The 17,508-nt window shown below is 38.2% G+C and overlaps 1 pseudogene; it reads left to right on the top strand.

Moving 5' to 3' along the window:
• The window catches only part of LOC146377289 (uncharacterized), a 38,466-nt pseudogene extending 22,093 nt beyond the window's left edge, over positions 1-16,373 (top strand).
• The last annotated feature ends 1,135 nt before the right edge of the window (positions 16,374-17,508 follow it).

The raw sequence follows: 17,508 nt of genomic DNA, 5'->3' as shown, positions 1-17,508 counted from the left end.
GGGGGGGGGCGCGGCATGAAAAGGGAAAAAAAAAAAAAAAACAATGCTTGGACACTGCTAGCACAGGGCTCCCACACAAACGCAAAGCAGGAGATGAAGCATAGCTGAATATGTTTCCAAACCAACTTCATTCTAAGCCAAAGACTAGAAAATATGGTGAAGCATATCTGCCCTTTGGTTTCACCTGCACAAGTGCCAAGGTAGGTCTCCCCTGCAAAATTGGTTTTCCCTTCATAGGGAGCACCGCTGGGCTGTTCAAATCATGGACAAACAGCATTCCACATTCTTGATTTTTAGTTCACAAACACTTGTTGTAATGACTATCTACTCCTGACATTTTGGAGATGTTAGCTCTTTATACAGTAAAGTTACAGTGGGATACAAATAACATCAGGCCGTACCTGCCACGATTTGTTCCCCCTGTCTAAATCACAGACAAACAGTATCCCACAGCTGTTTATGTTTTTAAACCCATTTTGCACAGAGAGGCATTTTTTTGAAAAATGTATTGACAGCAATGTTGAATATTATTACACAGGAAAAAAACAACTACACGTAAAATAATTACACCGTGACACCTCTGCCTTTCTAAATAGAGGGACAGTAACTGCGTGTTTACATGTAAGCGTGTAAAACCTGAAGATAGAGACAAAATACTGTTAATCTGACTATCTGCCATTCTGCAATTCATCTCATGTAAACAATAACGTGGCGCACAGCGTGATGTGAAAAAAGGCACATACCTTTAACGTTGCATGACGAACTCTGTATTCCTCATCCACACGTAAACGCAAAAAATGAGTTTTAAAAATCTCAGTTTTCGGTGATTCGAAACGCCGTTTACGTGTGGACGAAACAGCTGCGTTTTCAAAAATACCCATGTAGGTGCGGACGTAGCGTAAAAGAGTTAGTAGTTTATTTTCTTACTACCTGCAGATTACTTGTATTTGCTTAAGTTAAGTTGGCCATGGATGTGAAAGTCTACAAAATATAGTGATGTGTGAATGAATAGTTAAAGTGCGACACATAGTTAAAAAACTAGACTTAAAACAGAAATCAATGGGGAGTCATGACATTATAAATATACCTCTGCTGCCATTTCTGTGTGCATCCTGGTTCATCCCAAAGACAAAACTCCTAAACACAAACTTAGCAATGTAGCATATGCTGTGCAGTGCAGCAAAGAATGCTCAGACGTCTACACTGGAGAAACCAACAGCATAGAAGAGCCACCTCGACGGCACAAGACTCGGCTGTACATCTGCATCTAAAGGACAACAGTCACTCTTTTGAGGATGCCAGTGTTCACATTTTAGACAGAGAAGACAGATGGTTTGAAAGAGAAGTGAAAGAAGCCATCTATGTCTACTGGGAATGACCATCTCTGAACAGAGGGCGTGGCTTACGACACCAACTGTCTGCCATCTATAATCCAGTTTTGAGATCCCTCCCCAGACGCCTTAACACCCACTCACATCTTGGGTCATTTGATTTCAGTAAGTCACATGATAGGGTGGGGCAAGGTCTCACAATGGGTTCACCCGAAACCTTGGCTGACCCGTTTTCACACCTTGGGATGTGGGATTAAGCAGAGGATCAATAGGAGGTCCACAACCCTCTATGGGACACTCCCATAATGGCTTAAAAATCTGGGACTCTCCACCAATTGCTCTTAGAACAGAAGAAGCTTCTCAGATGAGAGGTGAAACGTCTTCAAGAAATGTAATGAAGTCCAGATGCTTTTCTTTCCAAGTTTCCAAGTCTTTCCAAGACCACTATGACCCGGGTGACTTAGAACCTTCAGAGACGTCTTCTTAGATACCTATGCAATAAGGCCACAGAGCTATGTTAGTCACAAAACGTGCATGGTGCACCTTCCTAAGTACAGGCAATACCTTTTTTTAAGAGTATGGCAAAGACCATCATTAAATCTGACCTTTAAACTACTTTGTGTCATTTGTTTGATATTGCCATACTAATCGCTAACCAGCTCTGCATTTGTCTTTTATATATTTTCCCATAGTGTACAATGTGCATACAGTACACCGGTCGCTTTATACTAGATAAAGCGACTGTCATGGATATAGGAATTATTTCTCATTTCCACATATGATTGTGTGTATCAGTCATATATACACCAGATATGCACACTAGCTTGCAAGATGATGTATGACTGACACAGTACATAATGCTAGCATATAGATAATAAGATAACAATATATAAAAGCAAACACATTGTGACTGTCATTTCACATGCAACTAGTTACTAGTTACAAAGGGTAAGTTTATCTTAGACTAGTTTATAAAAGCATTGCAACTATTGCTATCAATGTAGCACACATGTTTTAGTAAGAAAACCCAAATTACATTTTTTAGCTTTTCTTAAAAATACAGGTCTGGCAAAACATGCATCATTTGAACTTCCTGAGAGTTTTCCAGATTCAAGTTCAAAAAGACCCTGGCTGATGGACTTGAACCTAGGACAGACTTGGTCTTAACCACTGTGTCGCTAAATAAGACTTGCAAAGCTGATATATTATGTTGCCCATCCAAAGGGGGAAGGGAGGATCCATCTTGTCTGACGTACAAAGGAGGTGGAGAGATACATTAAATCCTATCACACTACACCATTCTCCTGTAATTAGAAAAATAATGAAACATGCAAATGCACATAACTTCAAATGCAGGGAATATGAATGGGGTTCTTAATGACCCTGATAAATTTGTATGAGTGATGCATTTTGTTTCTGGGGATGTCTAAACTCTACTCCTGTTGGCCCAATCAGCCATAAGACCTTCCCCAACCTTTTCTGGAAATGAGATTATCAGGGGTTAAGCAATATATGGATACCAGGCATATGTGTGTGCAAGAGGCTGCTGAATGACACAGTCCTTCTGTGTTATAAAATAATTTCTCTGGCGGGATGATGAAAAGGTCAAGCTCAGCAAATTGAAGAGGATTTTTCAGTCTTATGGCAAAATGTCTCTTTTCAAAAGCCAGACCTTGAACTTGTAAGGTGACAAATAGTTTCAGGCTTCAAACCATCACCTTAACTCAACTGTTGGTTTTTAAAATCACCAATTTATCAGATGTCGGTCTTGTCCATGACTTTCTTGTGGCAGTCATGGAAAATTGAAGACTTGCTCTGGACTGGCAGCCAGCATTGTTTGTGGTGAATAATATTTTCAAAAAGCTTTTGTAGGTGATATCAGAAGTATCAGATTTTAAGACAAAGTGAAAAATGAGGCAAAAAAATTCATTTAGCTTTGTAATTTGATGTCAGTATCCTAGTATTTATGTAGTATGTTCCTTTAAATACAGTCAAAACAGATAATTCCAAGTTAAGGAAATTTTGGATAAAAGCCTAGTTTGTATGGTTACGTATGCTGGTTATCAAAGGGCATGCAGTGATAGTGTAGCTTTTTACAGTAAAACCTCTGCAGAACATGTTGACCTCACAATATTATAAAACTGTTAAGAATTTCTTTTTTTCTATTTCCAATCATTATTGAGCCAAGGAAATAATAACACACAAGGGATGGCTCAGTTTATCTATATCATACCTCTGAGCCTAAATAATAATGGAAAGAAAATAAATGTTACAAAAAAACGAAATCATATTTCATTAAAAATTCTTGATACATCGATACCCAGATTGACCTACAGCACACTTTTTGATGATCCATATGACATGTATATAAAACTATTTTTTCACTTTGCAGTTTGAGGACAAGTCAAAGTCAAACCTATAGCTCATTCCATGTGTGGGTGTCTCGATTCATTTTCTCTTGACTTCCAATTTAGTGAGGTAGAGAAAAGTAAACCCCATGGCAGTGACCTCTGCTGTAGAGCCATGAATAATGGGGACTATTAGTTGCAAGGTAGTGCACTCTGAGAAAAGCAGTGATTTCAGCTGCAGGGCTATTTAATTTAAACATGGGATAGAACGAGACAGTTTGCTAAATGTTTTGCATACAATATCAACTTGAATGTGGAGCATGCTTCAGGTCAGAAAACATATATTTTGCCTGTTTCTTGTCTCTGTCCCACAGGTGCACAATGAACTTAGAGGCTCCCATCCTGTTTTTCTCTCAGATGCTCTTCTGCTTAAAAGTGTGCAACTATGCAAAATGTAACATTAAATCATATCCTCATTTAATGGCAACTATCTTAGTAACAATTTATGTTGTAACCTTTAAAGTGCCTAAGGTTATATTTTTAACAAGTTGGCTAGCTAGTTAGCTAATAAGTGGTGTTTACTGGTAAAATTTGGACAACATTTGGAAACACACAGAAAAACAGAAACAACAAAAAACAACAACAACAACAACAACAACAAAAAATCAGTGAAGCTTCCAACACTTTTTTTCCTGTAAAATTGGTCCTAACATAATGATAACCAGTCCGGGAGACTGGCTGTCAAAGGAATGTGGGGGGAAATTACTCACTCATATGCAACAGATAAATGTTTGCTTCCAAGACCTCAAATTAACTTAAATGAACAACAGAAATTAAAGGCAATTAAAGGCACAATGCTAATATGTGCCATACCAGGCAATATGGGATCATTTGGAGTCACCTGGTCTATGTCTTCATTCTGTCTTTTTACCTTTATGTCACTGTCACATTCCTTCTTCATCAATGGGCCCTCACTCAGAGTAAACTTCACACTTCATTAATTAATTCATAACCTAAAAGCTGAGTATTGATTTTCAGTAATGGATTTACAAAACTGTTGGACACCTTGCTGCAGGGATAATTAAAAAGAATGAGTATTTGCAATAAATCATCCTTAAAAGGGTTAAAAGTCATCAGAAAGAGGACTTACACTATTAACAAACAGGCTGTGATATCCTCAGTCATTAAGGACACCAAAGGACAGCTTTTACGATTGTTATTTTTTTTTTACCATGGTAACACCAACCAAAGCGGGCTTAATGGGTGTCATTAAACACAGAGAAAAAAACGCAATTGTCAAGCACTGAAACTCAGAAGTGACGTATTGTTAGAAGGTAATTGATTAAGTCAGTAAAATAGAAGTGGATAAATGTCATGGAGCACACGTTTTTTTCTTTACATAGAATATATTTTGATATTTGAAGAGACAGAGACACATGGATTCATATATCAAGTTAACACCTAACACTCATTACCTATACTATGCGTAACAGGCAAATGTTGTAGATCAGAAAAACTGCAACAAAATCTTTATTCGAGTGGAGATTTAAAAAATAAATAAATATATACAATACAAACAGATGTAGGTACATCCTCTTGGCTTGCACTCCAACAAGGTCAATTTGTCATTGAGAAGATGTAAATGTATTCAGCCATGACCTTTTATCATAGTAATCACAGCCTACACTTCACTTGGGCAAAACTTGTGATTTAAGATAGGAGACTGTGTTTTATAACAATCTTTAATTTTTTTTCTCACTCTGCCTTCCCTCCCCTTTGTCCAATTGCCTGTTAGCTTCTCGCTCTCTGCTCTCTATCTTGCCTCACCTCCACTGTCTTTCTTCCTCACACACACATGAACACACAGTTTCATACCAAAGGAGACCATAAATCTAGTTGGTGTGCCAGACTGGGCCGTGGACGCCATAATTACAGAGCATCAAATGAAAGAATTAGTGTCCCTTTTCTCATTACCATGCAAGACTTTCAAGTCCTCTGCAATTTCTCAGCTTACCTCTATTTTACACCTACACAGACAACACATATACCTCCTTTTCTTCATGTCTTGTGTAAGTGCATGCATATGCCCAAACACTGTGTATTTACAAGGACTGACGCCTACAATATGTGCAAGTGTGCACCTGTATGTGCAATCACAATAGCACTTGTATACTCTTACACAATGAAAAAACACATTTAAATCACATTTGTTGTCTCTGAAATTACTTTACGGGAGTGCTGAGAGTTTGAGGATGGGCTGGGTATTTTATTTCCTCTGTCTATACCCAGAAAATATGAGACAAATGTACAAGCTACACAAAAGGAACACTCGGTTGTGATACTTGACAAATTGTCCTTGTCATACCATTCTAAATCTTTGGTGCTATTTGAAATTCTCCAATCAGAGATCCAGCAAGTGCTGCATAGATGCCATGGCAGACAGGCAAGCCATCCATATGGCCTCCAATATCAAATTCCCTAAGTGGAATTGCTCCAATCACAGACTCCCTGTGCAGACTCAGCGACTGATCTGCAGCACCCTTCCTTTTGCTTTCCTCTCACCTACCTTTCCTGTCAATTACCACTCTACAGATAGATGGAAAACTGCACATCTCAGCACTCTGAGAGCCACCTCTGCTCAAGTATTTCCCAAGGTTTTGATTGCAAAATCATATGAAAAGCTTGAGATAGTGGCTTTTGAGGACAGCTCCCTGTGGAATATAAGAGCATACAAATGGCTGCCCTTAAGTCCTAACTGAACATAACAAGGAGAGAGAGTTAAGAAAGAAAAGGCTCTTTCTCTCTCTCACTCACTCTGCTTTTTTGCTCTGTGTGCGTGTGTGTGTCTGTGTGCTAGAGAAACTACATTTCAAGATTTGCTTCACAAAAACAGCATGTGTGCTTGTTATACAGGAACTGGAAGACTGATTCAGCTTAAGATTTAAATGGAAAAGAAATAGAAAAATGAATAAAGGCTCGCTTCTAGTGAAAATGCCTGGTATGTGTAAAATTTAGGGGTAGGTTTAAGGGTAGCAAAGTATTTTTGATGTTACTAGCTTTAAAATTGTGGCATGTGAACATTTCACATTATTAAAATACGAAATCATGTCATGGTCCTCCAGTCCTCCTTTGTGTCTCCACCGTTTCTCTCTCTCCTTTGTTTTCCCTCTGTCTCCCTCTCTCTCTTACTCTGTTTATGTGCTGACTACTCTGTGTGTGTGTGTGTGTGTGTGTGTGTGTGTGTGTGTGTGTGTGTGTGTGTGTGTGTGTGTGTGTGTGTGTGTGTGGAGCTCCACCCTCTCCTGGCCACACCTGAATCAATCAAACACCTGTGGATCGCATGGCAATCAGCTGGCTGCTATTTAAGCTCGGACCTGACCTTCAGTCTTCACCTCAGTGTTGGCTAACTGTAGTAGTGTCTGTGGGACCTCTCTTTAAGTCTTTGTTTCTGGTAACTTGAAGAAAATTTCTAATGTGCCTCTTCCTATGCTTAAGACGACCCAGTGGAGTTCTGAGAGAGTGTTTGTTTCCTGGCAGAGTTATGAGGTTCCTAATGTTCAGACTCAAAGAACCAGGGACTTGGAATCACAGAACCTTCCTTCCATATGATTTCTTTTTAATTTAAATTTAGCACTGCTCAACTTATTGAGGCCATTGTAAACATACCAACTTGTGAGTTGTTTGACAATGTCTATAAATATTTACCACCCTGAAAGACAGTCTTCAGTATAATTTTGTATAACATAAGTATACTGTGAATGTATTTTCTATTTCAGTGTCGTCTCAATGATTGTATAGAAAGCTAACTTAAATTAAAAATTCATAGTCATATGAACTACTTTCTTATTGATTTCTTTGCCCCATTTACATTTTAATGATTTGTGTATTTGAACCTCATTGAACGTAAAAACCTCTAAACACAATTGTTTCCTTACTCTGTGACATGTAGTTAGCATCTATCAGTACAGTCCTCAATAACCACCACCCATGAGGTTCACTTATGACACAAGACCTTGGATGGAACATCATAAAATAAATCATTTTAACGTAATAAACTTTGCAGTAGAGACTTAAATGTACACGATAACTGTCTGAAAATAAGAAATGCTTCTAATATTTTAAAATACCCTGCAAGTTATCACATAACACAGAACTCACATTAGTATGATTTTCCCAGTGACACATCTTGCCTTTAGCCCCCATAAGGGTCAGGGATCAATTATGTTCCGTACCATTTCTTGCCAGATAATAAGTGGAGGTTTCACAACATTAATAATGGAGGCAGCATAGTGTTATTTTTATTATTACTGTGTGTGTGGGGGGGGGGTTCGTGTTTTACTGTGCAGTATTGGTTAGACAAATTACATGTAACATTCTAGCTACAGACTAGCAGCACATCATCAGTGGTGAACATAATGATTCTGGGTTCAGACCACCTGGGTGTGTTTCTGTGTGGAAGTGGCTACTTCACTTCTTTCCGTAGTACAAGACATGCACTGTGGGTTAATTTTTTGAGTCTAAATAGGTTGTAGGTGGAGGTGTGAATGGTTATCTTCCTCTATAAGTCAGAGAATGCCATGTCAAAAAATATTTCCCCATGCTTTTTTAAATAAGTTGATAAATAATACTGCATATACAGAGTGTGGACAAGAGATATTTTATTTTGTATTCTTATGGTGACAATTTATAATCAGAACTATCATTGGTCAATCATTCATCATTGTCGAACCAGTTGACAGAATAATCTCTGAATTATATCTATGGTAATCTGAGCAAAATATTGATGTATGTATATTATCATCACTTTAATTAGTCTATTGTTGTTCTCTATTATTCTTTCTATCTGCTTAAGCTGTTGCAAATGGTATCCATATCATTGTATTCACACCTCTCGAAGCTGTGGGTCCAGTAGGGCCTTCTACATTCACTTACACACAGATTCAGGCCCACACCAACATGCACATAGAGAGTCATGGAAAGTACGCACGTTCACTCCCGCACGTACTAAGAACAGGGAGGTCGTCTCAGGCATTGCTTGCCACCAGGCACAGCAGACAACTGCTTATAGGCCCCAGGCCACTGGGAGACCCCTAAGGCCTGACAAACTTTAAACTACAGCAGTGCCATTTTAAAAAAGGAGAGACTTAACCTCCCTGCATGATAGTGTTTAACCAAACCTAATGACAACATTGAAGCTCAGCAAAATTTGAGAGGAGAGAAAAGAGAAAGGGAAAAAAAAGGGGTGAAGAGGATAAATAAAGCAAGACCAAGGTGAGTGGAGCAGATAAGGATTAAATATGTTAATATCTAAATGCTGCTAGCCTTAACAGTAGGGGAGTGACACTTGAGTAATGTAACTTCCACTAGAATCACATCATTTCTTTCTTTCTTTCTTTCTTTTTTTTTTTTTTACATTGGTTAACTTAGCTAGCGGGTTTAGTGTGTCCAACTCTGCATGGCCAGCAGTTAGAGTCAGGACCCCAACAAACACTAGAATCACCACTGCACATTAACAGTACTTTAAGTACATCTACTCCAATGAGCTAACAAAATCCTGGCTGCAGTTCATATAACAGCAAAGAAATTACTGACTTGAATAGATGTCAATAAAACAGAGTGCAACTCTCTAGCACAAACAGTTTCAGTTTTTTATCCCCTAGTTATTTAGAAATGCCAAACTCTTACTGTTAAAATTTGCATTCATATGGCTTGAGGCAGTGAAGATGGCTGCAACGTTCACCTTTTACATCACAAATCTCATTCATCAAAGAGAATGGGACATCCCATTAACTCATTGCTTATTCAAATACAGAATCCCAGCAGGTGGATCCTTTGCCTTTCATGGCAAAAAGGGTCAGCGATCAAGAGCTGGTCAGAAATGAACTAAATGTATGAATATCACTTCAGAGTTCTCTCACCGAGGGGATGACTGATGACTGTTTTTCTGCCTGACTGCCACTGTAGGTTAAGACAAGGGGCTTTATGATGCATGGACATCCTTTGTTACTAATTAACCTTCATACCACACTAATTAATTAGATTCTTCCAAGGTCAAGCTTTCTAAATGGGACAATTAAGTGCCTCCCTCTTAAAGTATTTTGCAATAAATAGCCCAAAGAATATTTTAAAAAGAATGTGAACGTATATATTTAAAAGAAGAAATGCTAAAAAAAAATGTTTTAAACATATCGTTACACTAAGTAAATATTAAATGTGAAATATTATGAATTGCAGAATTATTTTAGCATGCAGTAAACCATCTCTCATGACAAGTGATTTTAAAATACCAATTTAAATAATTCAAGGTCAAATAATAATCTGAGAAAGGAGGCTAAAATAGCATTATTTATTTATAAAATGAGTATTTATTATTATTGTTATTGTTATTATTATTATTAATAAAAATAATAACGAGCATAAAGTGTGATCAAGACCAAGGATGCATCTGGCTTGGGAATTTCAAAGAACAGTTTAAAAAAATACTGTAGTGACAGGCAAGCAAGGTAAAATGTGATGATGTTAGCATGCTGTGGGCCTAACAATGTTTTAACAACACATTAGATTTCACTAATGATACTGATAGCTGCAAAGCAGTAAACATTAACACACATTTTTATTTTCTCCGCACAGATAGACAGACTCATTACAAATTACAAAAAGATGTGGTAAAGGAGAAAAAGTGAGAGTCAGGAAATTAAGCCTGCTTGAGTACACACATTTTCACTAGAAGGCGTAATGGACCAGTTGGACAGGACAGCTTGCTTGTGTTTAGAAGAAAAAAAAACCATATCAAATAATGACAGAAGCAAATGCTTGCACTGCCATAGTCCTTTACATACACATATGCACATATGCATGCATTTCACATTTGAATAGAGTGCACAAAGATGTGAAGACATAAACAGACTGTGGGCTAGGTATCATTTGAAAGACAATTCCCCCTGTACAATGGAGCTGATATCTGACTAACGGTGTGGAACCAGCCAAATGTGGCAGCCAACTGGTGCCCATCCTCGGGCTATCCCTGGATTTGGACCAAGTACAAAAAATTGTATCAAAGTGTGTGTGTGTGTGTGTGTGTGTGTGTGTGTGTGTGTGTGTATGTGGTATAGGGCTGTACAGACAGTAAGCTCTGGCTCATGAGATAAAATAATTGCCTGGAATGGAATATTGTGGTTGACTTGAGGTTGTGCGTGTGTGTGTGTGTGTGTGTGTGTGTGTGTGCCATGGAAATACCATAGAACCCTTTTCTCGTGTGTACTTTGCTAGTGGAACAGTTATGTCTCACCATCAGTCAATCAGTAGTACATATACAGCAACTTTGATAAATGCCTAATTGTTTTCCTCATTCTCAGTTGAAAAAACTTCTTCAGAAAACTGTGTATCTGACAGAGATTAATAAACAGCAACGCCATCTTGGATCTCTCATGGATACATCCAATGTTTTATTAAACCCCATATAAATAAAAGCATAGGGTGCCTTTTGCTTTTAAATACAGCAATGTTCTTTAATGTGAGCATGGTGGAAATTTAGTTAAGTTTATTTAGAGAAGGCAGATAAGTGATAGAAAATGTAAAGAAAACTCAACATGAGCCTTTAGAATTCAGATTTCTACTATCATTATCATTATTACTTATTCACTGGTATGATACTGTTAGATGACAGGCTCGGTTAGAATATTTTGTGGGACAAATTAACAACTCTAACGAGGTAAAGACTGAAGATACAAGTTACCCAAAGTAGATACTCTCAGAAATTCTGCTGTGCTTTTACTACATAAAAACAGAAGATTTCATACTTTATATTTAGTATCACTGACATGGATCAGAGGTTCAGTATTCAACAACCAGCAAAGGCTAGAGCCAGTGGCTTTCTACATACCTACCTGACCAAAACACAGATGATTCATGGAAAGTGTTTAACACATTAGTAACACTCTGCTCATAAATAGATTAAGTTTTGTTTTTTGTAAGATACATTGTAAGATACATTTTTTGACAGAGCACAACTGTTTTGCTGTGATTCCACTGTGTATGTGTTTTCAGTACATATTATGAATTTAAGTCTGTTTAATTCTGTTGCAATTTTTTTAAATACCATATTAAATGTATTTTTGATAAAATCACACTGGGCATTCTGTGCCGTGCCAGACTCCCAAAATTTTGTGGGCAAACACATCCAGGCATTAACTTCTTTATTAAAATTTTCAAGTAAAGGATCGTTGTTTGTTGCAAGAGCTGAATCTCCAGCTATGCCAGAGGAGTCTTCTGCAGCTTTCTATTGAAGAGTCCAAATTCTCCAACACTTTTTGAGATAGTGTTATGCAGTGTCAGCTTGTCCCAAAGTGTAAGACTGTCTAGGTTTTCTGTCAAATTAAGAGCTATGGGGCTTTTAAAATGAAATCCTTACAGGAAATGTTGAATTTGCCTTAACAGCACTCTACAATATACTTCAGGTCAACAGATGATGAAAGTAGATCTTGTTCAAATATAAACAATTGTTCTTGCAGTTGTTACTGTTTTATTAAATGTGTTGTAAATAATCTTAATACAGTGTCATGGCATTATGAGAAGGCATTTGGTGACAGTTTGCCGGATGCATCTGATAGCTAAAGTTTTATTTTGGACAGTACAAAATTAATAATACCACTCAAGTCATGTAATTTTATATAATAATTTGTATGTCAGTGGCACATTTTAAACAGCAGGTGCTGACTGAAAGTGCTTTGCAGAAAAGGATGGATATATTTCGTAAAATCCTGGGAAATTATTTGTTATTTGTCTGTGTTTATTAATTTACCAAATAATAAATATTTGTAGACTGCACAGAATCCTGTTTTCCTTAATGTATAATTTTGCAAAAATGCACATTTTCCACATCTTAACAAATGTGTTATACATGTATAAGCATATAAAAACCTGAAGACAGAAAACAGAGAGAATGTGTGGGTGTTAGCAAGAGAGAGGAAGGGCTAATTAGAGAACACTGTATTATATTCATTCTCATACACTAGGGACACCCAGTAACACAATGCCTTGGCACAACGAGACAAAATGCCACATCTCCAGGTAAAATTTATTAGGGAGTGATGCTAGATAATATAGATGCCCTGGCTCACATAGGAAACAATGTGTTATCCAGTTACCATTACACCCAGCTTGCTGTGGAAAGAGCTTAGATTAATGATGCACCTGTTTGGTCTATATGGAGTACTTGATAATGGCCTGCATGTTAGGGCTTATTAAGATGCCAGAGAAGGAGAAAATGAGTGGATAGTAGGAGACCAAAATGAGGAAAATAGGGCTTCAAGAAAAACAAAGAAAGGGGAAAAGACAAATGCAAACTGAAAGAAAGAGGCAAGAACTGAATAATATAAAATGGGAAAGAAGAGAAAAAAGTGGGAAAAAGAGACTCGAACACACATAATATTATTTTATAAATTTGACCTTTTGTTCATGAGGGTCATCTTGTATACATTTAGACAGTTTCCAGGATTGCTGTTTTCACGCTTTCACCTTTTTGAAAGTCCCCTTTCAGGGTGTACTGGCACAAAATGCCACACACAATAGCTCTATTTCCCCTCTACCTCAGATGCCTTGGGATGTTACAGTAGAATTCCTAACTGACTGCCTGTGGGGGATGATTTTATGGTGCAAAACCCCATAAATGTTGAAAAAATGACAAGCAGGGTACTGGTTGTGCTCAGACCTTATGTGACAATTTTGGGTTTAGAAATTGCAGTTTCTTCCATTTACCAATGATCTTTGGCCTGTATGTCATTGCCTTTGATTTTGTATGGATGCGGTTGTGAAAGTTACTGATCATTTGTGTCATCACTTTTTCGATGAAACAATGCACACGCAATTGTCTTTTTTTTGCCTACATGAAAAAAATTCTCAGAAGAGACAGTCTGAAGTTCCATTTACTCCACTATGAAAGAAATACTGAAAGCAAAGAGTGACAATCATCCACCTGCTATGACAACCTGCTATCATTACAGTGTCAAATGACCCCTTGGGCTATATTATATCCACCCAGTGACACCAATTACTAAACAAAGATAAGTTGTAATATCACCAACATACATTTATACTGTGTTTTGTCAAATGTTAATGTTACATGGAGGTCATTTGAGTGTACTTTGAGTATGTGTTGAGGCATTTGATGAACTGTAATGCAGCCAAGTCTGCACCAAAAAATGATGAAGGAGCCTAAGATGTTTCCTTTTGGGTCAACAGTATTTCACAGTGATGCTACAAAATGCAGTTTCACAGCTCACAGATCTCTGTGCACACATTTGTGCAGAAGAATAAATATATTTGTATTATTTTGCTGAATAATTTCGAAGTTAAAGAATCAGTTGCTTTCCATATTTTACAGTCAGAGCCCTGAGAAAGTACTGAAGATGTTCTGTTCTGAGCCTATTGCTTCCATTATGGAATATGCTTTTGAACAATACCAGCATTAACTTAGCTATGAAATCATCTTATTACCATACAGTCTACTAATCTGCACTCTGGAAAAGCAAGTTATGTTATTCCTGTGATGACCTGTAGGGTACAGTGGTATGACAGCTGGAAAAGGCTCCCTTGGAAACCTTAATGGGATAAGTGACTAAGAAAATTAATCAGTCCTTCTCTAACTATTAATTAGGCATGAAGAAAGAAAATACATAGTTTAAGAGGATTGCCATTCCATGTTAGACATTTTAAATATGTATCTAATATACATTGTATATAGCTGTTGTGGGAAGTTGCTTGAAATTTTGCCATAGTTACAGTCCTGAAACTGCTGAAACTGAAGATAATATGGCAAGTAAAACATCCTTGTTTAAGACTTGTAATACATTTTAACCCAAATTGTGTAGTTTGCATTTCAATAGCTTAATAAATAATCTTATTCAGCATAAATTGAGGAGTTTGTTCCTATGTCTCAGGTGGGAGTCAATGGAATGACTATAGGAACCAGCAAATCATAAGAGGAGTGCATTTGCCATTACACACTGCACATTCCCACAGGGACAGTTGAAAAGAAAGGAATGGATAATTTGCTGATCAGGGCATATTCCTTTCCTCATCTCTCTTGCTGTGCATGCATAGTGTCTCCATACCAGAACCTGTGACTGTGTGCGTGCTTGCAAAGGCAGTGATGTGTGTCTGTGTACATGTGCCGCATAGGGAAGAATAAATGAAGATGAACATTCCAGACCCTCTGCTCTTTTCTTGTGTTTTCCTCTATTTTTCTGTCCCCCACCACCAAATATGTATTGATTGCCATGCATATTTATTATCTGTGCTGAACCAGTGGCTCTCTGGGGCTTTTAGAGGTGATAGGCCTCCTCCATAGAGCAGAATCAACAATATTGAACAGACAAGGAATCTCCAAACCTGCCTTTAAGCACTGATGATATAAAGCATTCACTTCTTACTCATTGCATACTCATTGTCCACTGTGTGCATATTATGTACATTGCATGCAATCAGATGTTGGTTTTATGATGTTGTTAAACAATGATTCAGTTTTTTCATTTAAATTTTGTATTTTTTGCACTGTATATGCTGGCATTTTTTATTTTTTATACATATTCAGATCACATTGTGCCTTTCAGTCTTCTTTTTCTCTTGTTACTGCATGACGTTTCTTCTTTCTTTATATGTTTTAGTAAATTTTCAAATTTAAACTTGATTAAAAGGACACTCAACATCACTAATCGTGTGATTCTGATTTTATACCGTAATGTATTTATTAATACTTTTATACTTATAATCAAGCCAAATTATTCATTTTCCAACAACTGCAAGCCATCATTTATTCCCCATCAATAGGCTCACTGAGTATAGAGCTCTTAAAGGGAACGCCCAGAATAAAGACAAGAGAAAGGTCTCCTAAGTGCCTCTTCATCTGCCTGCTGTCATCCTTGACCTAGCACTGATGGTTCTGTGCCTGTCTATGTGAATATAAGTCTTTTTTTGTATACTTCGTGTGCAGTAAAGCATTTAGACTATCAACCTGGTAAGAGTCTTGCTATATAAATTAAACAATATTACCGAAAAATAGATATATTATACTGAACATGTTTATTTATTTGCATTGCATGCAAATAAACATGTTTGCCTTCACTCTGCTCTCCATCTCAATTAGGCTTAGGTCAGGTGGCCAAGATGGCACCTGTGTGTTTGGCACGCCGTCTATCGCTCTCTTTTTAGTTTTATTTTATTGCTTTTAGTCAATTTTGTTTTATGATCGCCAGACATTATTGGAAATAGGCTTATCTACCCAAGCTTGGAAATGACAACCAAGTTTGGAAATGACAACCAAGGCTTTCTGCCTCCCGATTTGGAAGTAACACCACCACACTGGCGTTCCTTACCACTGCCACTGGATGTGCGGAAGCGACGCAGGAGACGGGGTAACCGTGGAGGTCGCCTCGTCAAACTGAGACTCAGGATTTCTTGTTTTCCTCATGAGCTTCGCTCCATTTGTCAATCCTGTCCTGCTGTTGCGTGCTTTGGACCCGGTGGACTCCTGCTTGGTTCCTGTCGTGGGATCTCTCGAGAAGGGTTCTGCAAAATCCCCTCCTCTCCGACATCTGCGTTGGCGTGGAGTGGACCGAACAAACCTCCGACCTGTGGATCTGGTTGTTACCGCCTCGGAAGCTCCCAAGCCAATTCCTCTCAGGTTGGGTTTAATTAATGCCAGATGGCCGGTGGCAAATAAGACATTCATTTTGAAGGAATTTTTCTCTTCCCATGCGCTGGATTTTCTTTGCTTGGCTGAAACTTGGATTCCACCCGGTGACTTAAGTGCCTTTTCTGAATTATTGCCGGCTGGCTGTGCCTTCTTTAGTGTTCCGAGAGTTTCTGGTCGTGGAGGAGGGCTAGCTGTTGTTTTTAAGGCACATCTTGACTTTAAGCAGCTATCCCCATCAACACGCCACACCAGTTTTGAACTCTGTTTGTGCAAACTGGGCCACTCGTCTTCGCTGTTGTGTGCGATTGTTTATCGGCCCCCAAAATATAATAAGGAGTTTTTATCCGAGTTCTCAGAGTTTCTTGCTGACTGTGCATCACGGTATGACCAGATCCTTTTGCTTGGTGATTTTAATATGCACGTCTGCTGCCCGGGGAAGCCCCTGGCTAAGGACTTTCTGGACTTAGTGAACTCTTTTAATTTTGTTCAGTCTGTTAAAGGTGCCACTCAAGAACGTGGTCACACACTGGACTTGGTTTTATCACATGGTTTATCTGGTAAATGGACTGATTCTTATATAGCGCTTTTCTACTCTCCTGGAGTACTCAAAGCGCTCTATACAACATGCCTCATTCACCCAATCACACCCATTCTCACAAGCACTTTATCTATACGTAGTGCTTTCTAAGTACATTCACACACATTCATACTCCGATGGATGCATCGGAGAGCAAGTTGGGGTTAGTATCTTGCCCAAGGATAGTTGACATGCAGACTGGAGGAGCCAAGGATCGAACCCCCAACCTTCCGATCAGTAGGTGACCAGCTCTACCTCCTGAGCTACAGCCACCCCAAACCCCACATCTTTCCGTAACGTACTCGTTGAGGATGTTGTGTTTTCTGACCATATACCTATTTTATGTGACATTGTTCTTTTTAATCCTGTTGTTAAGCGGGCTGTACCTGCTCGATGTTATCATGCTTTTGGCTCAGATACTGCCGAGCGGTTTTCCATATTGTTTGACCAACTTATTTCTTATCCTCCTGAGTTGTCCACCTCAGATGGATTAGTTTCTTATTTGGATTCTGCTTGTAAATCTGTCCTCGACGTTGTTGCTCGTTTTAGATTCAGACAGTG

The sequence above is a fragment of the Perissodus microlepis genome, chromosome 11 (genome assembly GCF_051167445.1).
Source record: "Perissodus microlepis isolate ML-2025 ecotype Zambia chromosome 11, ASM5116744v1, whole genome shotgun sequence".
In the NCBI taxonomy this organism is placed as follows: Eukaryota; Metazoa; Chordata; class Actinopteri; order Cichliformes; family Cichlidae; genus Perissodus; species Perissodus microlepis.
Note: the sequence above shows the minus strand (reverse complement) of the source record. Positions and strands in the feature narration are given on the sequence as shown.